Source organism: Melozone crissalis, unplaced genomic scaffold (assembly GCF_028551555.1).
Source record: "Melozone crissalis strain CALT ecotype California unplaced genomic scaffold, PUWL_Pcris_2 ptg000042l_1, whole genome shotgun sequence".
Classification (NCBI taxonomy): domain Eukaryota; kingdom Metazoa; phylum Chordata; class Aves; order Passeriformes; family Passerellidae; genus Melozone; species Melozone crissalis.
This window is the reverse complement of record NW_026535820.1, coordinates 1,269,162-1,282,783: the sequence shown is the minus strand read 5'-3', so window position 1 is coordinate 1,282,783 and position 13,622 is coordinate 1,269,162.

The following is a 13,622-nucleotide window of genomic DNA, read 5'->3' as shown; positions in this document are numbered from 1 at the left end:
TTAGAGTGGAGTTAAACTGATATCAAAGAAGTTAGGAAGTTTGCCTTGTCACAATATGAAATACAGTCATACAGTATGTTTCAGCAAGCAAGTTTGCAGGTAGCATTTTGAAAATCAGTGCACTTGTTAAACTGTACATGGATTTGTTGGTGTTTGTGTTATAATTATTAATTGCTCCTATTAGAAATAAATTTATTTAACCTTGATGTTTTTAAGAGTGTTAACTTATGTTTATAATGTTGTATACTTCTCATAAATGTTGTTTTCATCTCTAAAAGCCATTTCTTTGTTGGTATCCACTCTTCCTACCTCTTTTCTTTATTAATAAATGTGCTCCTGCCTAAAAATTAAATTTGACATGAATATATTTTTTTTAGCCAAGAATAAATATTATTTACAATACTAGGATATAATTTGGTATACATAGGATGTTGTACTGAATTTAAATAAATATTTTGGAGATAAAAATACAAGTCCTGTGTCCCATTCTCATTCTTTATGTCTTTGAGCACTGATTTGTAGAATTAAGGTGATCTAGATAAAATTCAAGGTAATAAGGTACAACTTGGAAAAATCAGCCCAAATCAAATGTCATATATTGTAAGGCTGTTTTAAAGTTGTACCAAGTCTACAAACTATACAACATTTCTTATATGAACTCTGAAAGTCACCCAGAGATACCAAATCAGGAGAGTTTTTTACTGCTTTTAGTCATGTTTTAAACGTTCACTCTATTAAGGAGAAATATCTGATTTTGTAGAAGGAAAAAGAAAAAAAAAGAGCCTTGAGAGTTTCTCAACAACACAGCTGTTGGCACACATTTTGAAAGTTTGAAGAGGACATGGACTGGTTCAGTGAGAATGTGCAGCTCATAATTTTACAGAAATAACAGTGCACAAATCATTACACTGTCATGTTTAATACATGAGAAACACCATGCGGAGAATATGCTTTGTTGCATTATAATGGAATACTTCTATATGTGGGAGTTCAAATATGTGTATTTCCTAATGGCCAGAATATAACATTGTCTGGAACATTCTCCATTTGAGGCCTTATGCACCAAGAATTTGCAGCTCCCAAAGAGATAAAAGAATTTCAAATTTGCCTAATTTCTTTCAAGCTCTTCCCTTGAGTTCAATACATTAAGCTGACCTTTAGTGTACTAAATGATGACTTCCTTGTTTGTTTCATTCTTTTAAGGAAGTTGTTTCTTCATGCCTTTTCTGAACAAATCTGTGGGGAACAGTTTAATTTTCTTTTAAGGAATGTCAGTGACTAGTGTTTTTATATTTATTTGGTATTCTCAAAATATGTTGTGCTAAAATGTATAAAAAAGAAACGAGTTGCAAAGATGTAAAGTCTAATGCCATCTGGGTTTTTGTAGCACCCCATGGAACTTACAAAATAATTATTTAGTCCCATGTGGCTGCAATATTTTATATAATGATGTTTCAGATGAGGTTTTTTCTAAGCACATCTAGAAGCAGAATTTTTCTTTTAAGAATTTCATCCTGTCATCTTTTTATTGGGTAAAATTTTGTATTTTGAATTAAATTAGTTTAAAAAAAGCCTTCAGAATGGTGTGAGGAGAAAGCAGAGCTCTTTTTTTTTTTTTTAAGATGCAAATTTCATCAGGAAACAGGTCAAATCTAGAGGTCATCAGGTCCACAAAACAATTTTAAATTCTCTTTTATGAGACTTTTCTGAATAGCAGAGCTGCTTTATATAATTTCGTACTTCTTATGGAATGAACAAATAAGCAATACTCTTTCCATATTGCTTCATTTTGTGCAATTTTCCATCTTCATTATGTTTTAGTTTAACTGTTCTTCTGTCATTTTGCACATTTAACAGTATTATATAGTAATATTGATGAGGTGTTAGGTACTAAGACTGTGGTGTTTACTTATTGAAAAAACAATGTCTCTAATACTACCCACTGTATCAAGTTTACTTTGAAGAAGTGTTTTCAAGGTAATTTCACAAGCTTTTATTTCTATTCTGGACACTGCATACCATGATTCAGTGTGTGTATATTTTCCAAACTGATATTAGTTGATTGTAGTCATAGTAATGTTAAACTGAAATAAGATATGCATGTAGTATGGTTATGAAAATACCTGTCTAGTAAATAGTGCACTTATTGAGTCCTAAATGTGTGTATGGTTTTCAGTGTTATGGTTGTATAAGATAGCTTGAGCGTGTCCCATTTTCACCCCATAAATTAAAGCTACCCAGGGTCAACTGCAAGTTATGTTTATTTTTTTCTCATTGAAAGTATTTGCTTTTTAAATGTATTTAACCTTTTTCTTTTTAATTTTTTTCTCTTGGAGCTGCCACTCCTTTATGTATTTCTCCCTTCCTTTGAAAGATGCACACCCTCTGTCACGTAACTGGAAACATTCCTGCAATGCAGGCAATTTCATGTGCATGTATTACCACAGTTCACATTCTTTTAAAAGTAACCACATCTCAAATTAAACAAAGTTTTGATATCTCAGACAGTAATGGAGTGTATGCATGCCACCACAGATATGTATGCCACCACAGGCCATGGAATTTGTTATTAATCAGTAAACTGAATAGAGGAAGAAAAGACATATCACAGGTTGGCAAAAATATCTGGGACTGGCGCTGCACAAAAAGATATTTTCTCTTAACCTTATAGAAAAAAAACCATAATTGTGTCCTATTTAGCTTAACGTCTGTTTTCTCTTAGCTTATAAGGAAACTGAGATGCTGTTAAAAAAAAAAAAAAAAAGAGAGAAAAAGAAAAAAGAAAACAAGAACCAGAACTGATTTCAGTAAAAAAAGTATGTATGTCCATTTTATTGCTTCATATAGTGGTATTGAAATATATCACCTGTGTCTTGCTTATGAGGATTCTTCAGTGTCATTTTTAATAGAAAAGTATCTTTTTACTTGCTTAAGGGTCTGGACTTTGTTAGAGATTAAAGCCAGTGATGAAAACACTGAACATAATGAATTTTCATTGTATTTAGTTGAAGTCTACTAAAATCCAATGTTTGCATTCGTTTTATGATAAAAGTAAGGCACCCAGCTTGGCCATATTTGTATTTTAAATGCTTTGCTCTGATGAGACCAGAACTCTATTTCCAAAATGGGTCTTTGCAGCATGTTCATGCTTCCTTTGCACAGCATCTGTTGGAAGCGCTGATAGACTTTTCTTGTCATAGATAATCTGACAAAAAGATTCTGTAACTTCACCCCTTTTCTTCTCTCACATAATGAAGAAACACCACTAGGCTCTCTACCACTAGTATTACTGCAAAATTTCTCTATTCAGTTATTGTCATCATGCAGAGTAAAAAACTGTTTTGTGCATTCCATACAACAGTACTCTTAATGGAAATAGAGATTTTAGATGATGGATTGTGGAGCTGCTACACTATGATCTTTATCTTATATTCACACTAAGGACAGCAAGGAAAATTCTTATTGCAATCAGAGGTGTAATGGGGACTGAATCTAAAATTCATACAAGTGAAAGGTGGTAGTGAGAATTGAAAACTGTAATAGATGCATTTCAGTGGTACTGGAAATAACTGCAGATTACTGCTTGCAGCACTTTCAAATATATTGCAGTGCACCCAGGGTAATTTGCTAGGCAAGCATTTAGTGCTACTAAACCTGCATGTGTCACAGGACAGTATGGGAAAAGTGGGGGACTGGAGAAAGCAGGAAAAAGAAGAAGCAAAAAGGAACGCCTATGAATTTTCTATTAAATTCCATACGCTCACTATTTTTTACCCCAGCAAATTGGAGTTTATATTATGTGCCAATTATTGGTCTTGCAGAATTCTGTTTCAGTGAATTTTCATGAAGTAGAAAAAAAAATGATGCAATGCAGATGGAAATGAAAACATCTACAAAAGCAGCTGATGTTCATAAATAAATTAAGCAGTTTGGCATACAATGACTGTACTCAGGAAGAATACATATTAGCAATTCTTTTTTGTATTGATCCTTTAAACTAAGGCATGTGTGCCATAGTTAAACACTTTTGTGTATTTTAAAGCTGTCATTTGTAAGTTTGAGCAAAGTACAATAGTCCTTCAGGGAAACAGCCTAACAGGCAGACTTGCAGTCAGAGTTCAGTGTATTTTCTTCATCTTTAATTCAGGAGGAAGCCTTTCTAAGTACGAAATGAGGGTTCTATTCGTACTTGCCACTGGAGAGCTGCAGTTTATAGAGTGAGCTTCATTGTCTGGACTTGCCATGCACAGTGGGTGTGTGACTGAAGCCCTTTTTCCCTGAGTATTGGGCAGATCACTGTCAGATCAGAGGTGGTCCAAGCTGATACAGCACCTTGACAATCTGATTTGGCCTGTTGTGACCTATTGTACTTAATTTCACATCATATAGTACCTAAAATAATCCCTAACCATGCTATTCCTCTCTCAGATTGTCTAGAAAGCACAAGTTTGTTTCACACCTACTTTCTGTGTGAATGAAATGTGTGTGAATGCACATGTGCATGAATTTAAGATTTACTGCTTTCTTGTCTTCTTTGAAGAAGTCTTTACTAAAAGCAGCTGACTACATTTCCATTATCAAGGATTTAGCAAGAAAAACTATATGTATAAATAAAATAATAATTTTTAGAGAATGTGGAAAAACTTGGCTCTGTTAGGATGCCATAGTTTTTCAGTGCAATGCTGAAAACAAATCTGAAGAAAACCCTCCACAAAATACACCATAAAGCCCCATGTGATATTTTAATGCAGATTCATAGAATTATAGAAAAAAATTGATTGTAAAGGATCTTTGAAGATCACCTAGTTCTTATCCAACTCCAGTCCCTGCAATGGGCAGGGATGCCTTTCACTAGATCAGGTTGCTTCAACCCTTGTCTAACCTGACCTTTGCCACCATGGAAGGAGCATCCACAACTTCACTGGGAAGCCTATTCTGGTACCCCATCATCCTCAATGTGAAAAAATTTTCTTCACATCTAATCTAAATTTACCCTCTTTCAGTTTAAAAAATAGCTACCAATACCTACTGGTATTGTAATAGTGATTCCTTCTCTGTGGCACTGCTCTCAATCCATTCCACACCCAGCCTATACATCAGTTTGCCTTGACCAAACTGCAGACCTTGCACTCGGCCTTGATGTACTTCTTGAAGTTCACACAGGCCCAATCCTCAAGTCTGTCAAGGTCCTTAGGGATGGCATTCCTTCTCTCAATTATACAAACTCTACCTCTTAGTTTGGAATCATCCAGATGCTGAAGATGCTCACTCCCACTAACAGGGCAAATGTGGACCGCTGGGGAACACCGCATGGTGCTGATCTCCATTTGGAAATCAAGCCATTGACTGCAACTCTTTGGATGCCCCCATCCTTCCAATTCCTTTCCCGTTCAATAGCCTATCCATCAAGCCAAATATGTCCAGTTTAGCAGTGCTGTGTAGAATTGTGCCAAAGGCCTTACAGAAGACATCTGTTACTCTTTACCCACCACCATGGCCACTCCAGTGTAGAGGGCCAGAGATCAGCCAGGCAGAATTTTTTTTCATGAAGCCACGTGGATATCTCTAGTCACTTCCTTGTCATTCACATGCCTTGACAGGCCTTCCAGGAGGATCTCTTCCATCAGCTCACTGTCATGGAGGCTGAAGGGTGAGCAGTTCCCAGGATCCTCACTTTTACCCTTTTTAAAAATGGGTGTGATTTTTCCCTTTTTTCAGTCACAAAGGACTTCACCTGATCAATTGTTAGGTTCCTCAGAATCTTAAAGGAGTACAGCATCATTTGTAAGTGAGGAACAGAATAGAATAAAACTGTTACTTTTGTAGTGGTTAAAGTAAAACATTGCAGAAATCATAACAAAATGTATTTGTTGAGATTCACTACAAATATCTCACTCTAATGGATGGAATACGTTATCAGGTTTGGCATGTGATAATGATGTGACTTTGGAAAATGTAGTTATATGTTGGTGTTTGAGAGGAGAAAGGTGTCTTTCAGACTACAGTTTGTATGGAGCAAAAATATTATATGTATCATTACATGTAATTACCTTGCTGCTAGTTTGTTGTCTTTAGCTAAAGGAAAAAATTTGCTGATTAAACAACTTTGTCATCTTGATTCTTGCTTACATTTCTATATAGAATTGTGTTTACATGCAAGTGCAGAGCACTACTATAAATGTAATGGTTCTATAATTTGAAAAATATTTTACATTTAGTTTTCATTATTTCAGAAATTTTTCTAATGTTCTCTTTTTACACCATGTTGCATGTGCATGTGCCTTCTGACCAGCTTTGCAGCTGGTTTCTTTTTCTCCGTTATAATATTCAGGCTATTAATATAATGCAGCAAACTAGCTTTTAATTGACATCCTAAGTGATAACTAAAATTTACCTCCTCTATGGGAGCCCTGATAGTTAGAAACATGTAGGATGGGAAAAAAATTTTATGTAAAAACTAAAAAACCCAAACCTGTCATAGATGCCATTAAAACTTTTCTTTAAATAAAACTGTATAATTGTTACGGTGGTTTAACCTCAGTAGGCAGCTCAGCACCATACAGCTGATCTGTCACTCCCTTCCCAGTGGATTGTGGGAGAGGATCAGAAGGGTAAAAAAGAGAATACTCATGGGATGAAATAACAGTTTAAAAGGTAAAGCAAAACTTCACACACAAGCAAAACAAAATAAAGAATCTATTTACTGCGTTCCAGATATTTAGCCATTTCTAAGTTTCATGGTTGGAGATGCTCGCCAAATGCCAAGCACCCACAAAAGCTGCTCACTCACCCTCCCCTGCTACAGCTGGGCAGAGAAGAGAAAAAAATTAACAGAGGGTTCATGAGGAGATAAGGACTAGGAGAAAACACTGCAAGGGCAAAATAGGCTCAGCTTAATGGTGTGAAGTGAATTTATTACTAACAATATCAGAGGAGGATAATGAGAAGTGAAATAAACCATCTTCTCTTCCTCCAACCCCTCTCTCATTCCCACCAACAGCACAGGCAGACAGAGGATGGGGGTTCTGGTCAGTTTGTCACCCGAGGTTTTTTTCTGCTGCTGAAGGAGAGGAGTCCTTCCCCTGTGAGACCGTGGAGTCTCTCCCACAGGAGACAGTGCTCCATGAACTTCTCCAGCATGACTCTAAACCTCATGAGCAGCAGTCCTGACAAAACTGCTGCAGTGTGAGTCCCTCCCATGGGCACACAGTTCTCCCCAAACTACTGTGGCTTGGGTCACTCTTCCATGGGTGCATTCCTGCAAGGACCGGCTAATCCAGCCTGGAAGCAGGGGCCCCCTCTCTCCACTGGGTCTCCCACTGGAACACAGCCTCCTCCAGGCGTCCACCCACTCCAGCATGGGCACCTCCCTCACGGGCTGTGGGTGGATCTCTGCATTCCCCATGGATCCCCACGGGCTGTGGGTGGATCTCTGCATTCCCCGTGGATCCCCGTGGGCTGCAGGGCCAGAGCTGCTTCACCATGGTATCACCATGGCCTGCAGGGGAACCTCAACCCCAGCGCCTGGAGCAGCTCCTCCCCTCCTTCTTCACTGACCTGGCTGTCTCCATGTTGTTTCCCTCACATGTTCTCACTTCCTTTTCTTCTCTAGCTAGGAAAAGAACTGCACAGAGCCCACTTTGTTTTGATTTTCTTCTTAAATATGTTATCACAGAGTGATTACCAACCTCTCTAATTGGCCCAGTTTTGGCCAGCAGCATGTCCATCTTCAGAGCTATCCGGGATTGGCTCTGCTGGATGTGGTGGAAGCTTCCAGCAGTTTCTCACAGAAGCCACTTCTGTGGCCCCCCTGCTACCAAAAACCAGGCTGGGCAAAACCAACCCACCAAGTAAGTAGGACTTTATCCTTTTTCATGGTTCCTTTGGAAGTGCTTTATCCCAGATGTGTCTCCCTTTCTCCTTCTTCCCCTGGCTTTTACTGAAGAGCACAATGTAGTATGGAATATCCCTTGGGTCAGAAGGAGTCCTCTTTTCCAGCTGTGTCCCTTCCCAAGTCATTGTGCACCCCCAGCGTTCCTGCTGGGGGGGTGGAATGAGGTGCAGAAAAGACCTTGACGCTGTGCAAGCTCAGCAATAACTAAAACATTTCTGAGTTAGTGAGCTGGTTTTGGCTGAGGCAGAGTATATTTTCTGCACGGTAGCTGGTATGGGGCTCTGCTTTAAATTTACAGTGGAAATGGTGTTGATAATTAAGGGATGTTTTCATTTTGCCTTTGACTCCAATGGACTAAAGGGATATTGCAGACCATATGGTATCATGCTCAGCACATAATACTGGGGGGAACAGGAGGAAGTGAGGGATGTTCAGCATGATGGTGTCTGTCTTCCAAGTCTCTGTTATGCCTGATGGAGCCCTTCTCTCCTGGGGATAGCTGAGCACCCGCTTGCCCATGGAAAGTGGTGAATTAATTCCTTGTTCTGCTTGAGTGCGTGGGTTTTGCTTTCTCTATTAAACCATTTTTATCTCAGCCTATGAGTTTTCTGACTATTACTCTCTGGATTTTCTCCCCTGTCCCACCAAGGGGTAATGAGCAAGTGACCAGCTTGGGTAAGCAATCATGATATTTATCAACACTGTTTTGGTCACCAATCCAAAACAAAGCACCCTACAAGCTGGTATGAAGAGAATTTACTCTATTGCACCAAAACCTAATTGTGAAGTTACTTTATGCAGGAGATGAAAGAGAATGGAAGCATCATGAACTGCCTGAACACAAAATGCAGATCTACTGCTAGGGGTCGTAATCCAGCTAAGACTTTGAACACAATTAGCTTTTTGCCCTCTGTGCAGATCTGTTAAGTCAAAAGAGCAGAAATTCAGGGTGGAGACTCAGTCTTGTTGCCATCAACAGCAAGGCTTCCAAGGCAACTCACTCACTGCTCCTTAAGGCTTATTTCAGACAGACAAAATAATATATTACAGGCAGGGACTCCAATTCAGGGATCAGAGTACTACAAAAAATCTTCAGGAAAAGCGGAAGACTTCTAAAATTAGAATTTGTAGCTAGCTATTGGCAGAGTTACCAATCCCTTTCTGGTAAGCTCTCTAACACCTGCCATGATAAATTAGGACCTCCATCCACGATTGTTTTTGCCTTTGTGGTCTTGTAAAAAATACGTTGGAAAGGACTCCTAAACAGTAATGAGATATGTTGTTTATGTAATAATTTTTACTTCCACTACATTTAGAATACGTTTTTTTAGATATTCATTATTTATTTAGGCATGATGGGTGTTTATTTAGTTTTTTGGTTTTGATTTTTTTATGCCTTCAGAAAGGGCAATACCAAAGTATTTCTACTGTTCAAGTGTGTTAGGTTTTTTACTGCACCTTCAGGCAAAGTTTTCCTAAGATTTTAAGTCCAGGCTATTCTAGTGTCTGATTGACTGCAAGACACAGAGGTTGGAGAATTTCTGGCAGCAAGTCAACTTGCAGTAATAAAAGCTTTTTTTTTCCAAGTCCATTAGTTCCCATTACACAGACTCCACAAAGCCCCAAAGATAAAATCAGCTGCAAAAAGTATTCACACTTCTCAGTTATTCTGGAAGTTAATTTTGCAAACAGTTTTTTGCCAATTGCTTTTTCAGAAATAATGCTGAATCTGGAACAAGAGCATTATCCTTGACTTCCTTCCCCTCTACTTTCAATCCCCATTGAGCTCCTTCATACAGAGATTGCTCAAAGCTAGTCATGAGCAATAAAGAGAGTATTGGACTTAAATTGCTGCAAGAAATATTGCAGTAATATGGATTCAGTTTAAGCATGCCAGAAGAGTATCCCTTGCAAAGGAAGTCCTAAAAGGTGTAAAAGGAGCATTTGCATGAAATTTTGAAGCAAAACTTTCTTTCTACTCTGGGGCATTCTTAAGTCCACATAGATTTGTAAGGTTTTCATTTTCTCCTTTCCAAATGGGAAGTATTTTTGCATTTAGGAGTAAAAAAAGGAGGGTAAAAACTCATTAATTTTTTGACACAGCCCACTATTTCTTCAGAAATCATGAATGTGTCTTATCAGCAAAAATGAAAAAACTACTTTTATAAAGGAGAATCCTCAAAACACATATGGGATCTACAGAGGTTGAGTCAGACTGTTGACAATAATAGCCGCTATTTAAAACAAACACGACAATTTCCAACTCCAAGTTTCTTCAAACAGAAAACCTCTTGGTGGAATTAATTTCAACCATTGAGTATCAGTACTAAATTACCAATTTGTGCTATCCCATTTTAAATATACTCCATATACATATGTATTCCATTTATAGTTTTTAATGCAAAAGATTGCTAATGTCAAATTCCCGCTATGCATGGTATTTTATATTTAATTTGATAGTAAATAAAACATCAGTATTTGGAATACTTTTTATGACTAAAAGCATTAAGCCATGTCTTTTTCTCTGAGGAGGCAAGAAAACTGCTGTTCTGAGTCAAGCAAAGGTAACAAATGAATATTGGTCCATTGTGCAGTTTAGGAAAAGGATATAAAACCCAAGATGAATGCAGAATTTTCTTTATCCTGGTAGAGTTTCTTCACTTCTAGTGACCATGAACTTAACATGTAATTTTCAGAGCTGCAGATTTACTGCACTATTACACTTACTCTTCATTCATGTACCAATCTCCACGAGTTTGTAAAAGATTTGCGTATGTCTAATTATATTGACTTCTTCAAGTTTCAGTGAGAGGGCTTTCCACTACTTTCCACTACTTGAGAATAGTGAAAGTAGTAATTTTGGCTGACTTTAGGCCCATGGTCTGATAATTCTAACTCTATTTTCTTTTATTTGATATTAGTAATAGTACACTTCAGTCAGAATTGATTAAACGTTCAAGAAAATGTGTTTTTTGCTGGTTTTTATACTTCTCAGTCAGGTGTAAAATGAGAGATAACAACTCATCTCTTTGGCAGATACAAACAAAGAGCTAGGGTTAGTATTTAATCTGCAAATGATTTTATTTGGAATTTGTGGAAGGAAAAACAATGCACAGAAGGAGTAAGATTATATCTTTTGCAAAATTTCAATTATATTATAAAAACAAATTTGGAAGCAGAGGGTAACTTCCAAATCGATTTCACCATTTCCAAAATTCAGAAGGAAGAGAGAATAAGAGTACTGAGATATGTTCCATTTTATATGCAGTGGTTAGAGTATGGTGTCTATGAGTGAAAGGGTCTGCTTGGGAGAACCAGTCCTATGTCATAGTCACTTCAATAATTAGTGTACTTAATTTGGTGTCAATGAGTATTAGAACAGTGTATGAGGAAAGACAAAAAAATGCCACTGCTACCTTTTCAACATGTCTGAAAGAACAGAAAATTTCATACAGTAATATTGAAATTTGCCATTTCACCCTTTTTCTGTATAACAGATAAGATAATTTTCTATTTAGGAAGAATTTTGCAGGAAAGGACCACAGATTTCAAGTTTCCAATAATGTGCCATTGTCAGTATTAAATACTGTGATAAGTTAAATTTAAACATGATAAAAAGAAGATTCTATAGTATATCTGATGGCCTCTATATCAGCTGTCTTAAACAAATTATTATTAAGTCAAAGAGCCAACAAAACAAACCCCTAAAAATAAAATAGAAGTTTAAGGAGAAAATGTGGTGCATCACAATTTTTTAAATTTCTTCATTTTCAAAGATTAAAAGTCTGAGGGGTAAAAAAAAGCTAACCAAACTTTTCATATTTTTGTTTTCAGAAATGCAGATAATACTAGTCTCTGCAGTTTTGAGAGACAGAAAACACCACAAACTATTGATATTGATATTGATATTGATATTGATATTGATATTGATATTGATGTGTCTGGAAAACTAAGTTTAAACAGTCTTCACCTGTAGCAAACATTTGGACAGTGCTTTTAGACAGAAGATGTGATTTGTGGAATTGTTCTCTCACTCATCTGGTGTGATATTTTAGTTGTCCTTAGATCATGCTTAGATCAGAAGTGAAATCTTGAGTATGATATTCTTTAATTGTAGTCCTAGTATTTGACTCTACTGGATGGAAGTTTCATTAGGAAATCAAAAGAATGGCTTTAGTACATTAATGATTTCAAATTCTAACTTATTTACTTAATTCTACCTTATTTACTTTATTCTTATTACCTTATTCTGAAAAAAAATCTAGAAGTGATTTTTAGTCATAGGTGCTATTTATAGTTCTATCTGTGGAACTTAGAAGAAAAAAGCTTATTATTTATTCCTGAAAATACTTTTCCTTGGTCTTTAGTAACAAATGCATTCAATAAAGGACTGGACATGTGGAGTTTCCTGAGTTTGAAGTATAATCACAGCAACTTAGTTAATGCAAGTTAAGATTTAAAGACTTAATTTACGCTTAGAACTCCCATAATTGGAGATTATATTCCTTTTCTGTCAGTAAATTTATCCTGTTCATTGATCATTTTGCTATTTCTCTTGCGCTCATGGAGGTTCATCAAGATGAGTATTTACTTGATAGTAGTTTCCCAATGTATTTTATTTTCAGATTAAAGCTTTTTATTGTAAGAATTTAACACAACATGCACCAACTCCAACCATGTCATTATTAACCTGGTTAAAGATATGCATTATAAATTCTGGAATGTTAAATTCCACCATACAAAATGGCAAATGATCTTAAGTTGCTGTATTCTCTCTTGCACATTTATCAGCTCTATTATGCAGCCATTAGTCTTTGCAATACTCCCATTACTTTCCATGGGACCATCAAACGAGCAAGGATTTTTCATATCATAGAATTAAATTAATGGGAATTTTAAAGTGCTTGCAAAACCTTTCAGCCATATTGAAGTTTCTAAGAAGTCTTTTTACTGCTGTTTGTATATTTGCAATATATATGAACCATACCCAGACTGTTGCACTGCAAGAGCTGACTAATTGTACTTCTGTAAGGTATCATTTTAAATGTTTAAGCTTTTAGATGTGCCTGAATGTAAACGAGATCAGAATCTGCCACTTCTTTCTCTCTTTTTTTTTTTTTTTTAAGACTAGTATGTGGTGCTTTTAAGGGTGGGTTTGGCATGCTTTCTAGGAAGATAGGATTGTTTTATCTGTGGTTTATGTTGTAGAAAGTTCTTAGACCCTCAACAATGCTGCCACATAACCACATCCCTGCAGCTGGGCTGACTGAATAGGTTACTGCCTCTTCAGCTATGCCAGCAGAAATGTGTGTGTGATTTCTTCCTAATTCATTTTGGTCCAGTACAAAGTTCTTATTTAAATTCTCTGAACTAAATCACCTTATTTAACTAAAATGGGTGAGGAAGCAATCCTATGCACACCTCAGTGAGCAGACACCAGCCCGTGGTCATTTCCAGAAGGAGGATGTGGTTCCAAATGTCACAGGGAGAGCAAGGTAACAGGAACTTTCTCATCTGACACAGTTATCATCAGAAGAGGACACATCTCTATCTTTGTGTCTTTAGCATACATATAATAACACAGAAGAAAAAATTATACATATCTTAGTTTGTTGTATAAATCACAGTTATAATCAAAATTAGAATGTTTCCTAAGAAAATTTATTTTTAAAGGCTGCATTTAGCAGGAAGACAGTATTTTCAAAATATGAGCAACGTGAGATAGCCA